We start from the raw sequence: 997 nt of genomic DNA, 5'->3' as shown, positions 1-997 counted from the left end.
CTACAGTTGGACTTAATAAGGGCAAAGTGATAAGTGAGGCTTTTAGCACAAGAATTAACACAGATGGTCAAAAAAGACAAATTTAGTATCTTCAATCTGGAAAATGTCAGGCTTGGCATAGGTAATGAAGTCCTAGAAAATAAAGAATGAAATAAGGCTCTACTTAAACTGGCAAATGTTTCCAGGAAGGAAAGCGTGCACATACTATGCATAGAATTTCTAAATAGATAATGACTGTATCAGCACAGATCAGATTCTCAGCTATAACAACTTAATGAGTTCAAATATTGAAAATTTTCACCAACATCATTAAAAAAACACTAGGCTATTTTTTTAAATTTTGATTTTTAAAAAGAAAGTAAAATATAATATTCATACTTCAACTTTTATATTGCTTGTTATTAAACATTTTTCTGCTCAAATATTATTATAACCCAGTCCACTTTAAAGTATTAATTAGATCTACTGATAATATTTTGGGAAGCTGCACTGTAATCATTATTTATTATTTCTTGGAGTAATCTGCCAATTAATACTAAAAAATTCTATTGTAGGGAGGAGATTCCAAAATGGCAACAGAGTAAATGGAAGCTACACTGACACACTCTTAGGACCAAACTGGAAATACAAAAAAATACAGAAGAACACTCTGAAAAATCAACTGAAGACTAGGTGGAGAGAAACCTAATAAACAAGGACGAAAAGTAGAGACTGCAGAGAGACTGGAAGTGTGGAGGTATGAAATGGCTGGTTGGGGTCCCACAGACAGCAGCTGAAGTTCCAGAGGGATATCTCAGCTGTGGGGGATTCCCTCTGAGAACTTGGGGGTCTTAACCCCAAGCTGGGCTCCCCAGCCAAGAGCACCAGAACTGAGAAAGGTGCCCATGGAACATCTGGCTGTGAAAAGCAGCAGGGTTGCTGTAGTCAAGTGGGAAACTGCTGGAAATGCAGGCACCTCTTAAAGGGCCAATGCATAAATTTCATGTGAGGCACTCAT

This window comes from Myotis brandtii, unplaced genomic scaffold (genome assembly GCF_000412655.1).
Source record: "Myotis brandtii unplaced genomic scaffold, ASM41265v1 scaffold159, whole genome shotgun sequence".
In the NCBI taxonomy this organism is placed as follows: domain Eukaryota; kingdom Metazoa; phylum Chordata; class Mammalia; order Chiroptera; family Vespertilionidae; genus Myotis; species Myotis brandtii.
This window is presented reverse-complemented; position numbering follows the sequence as displayed.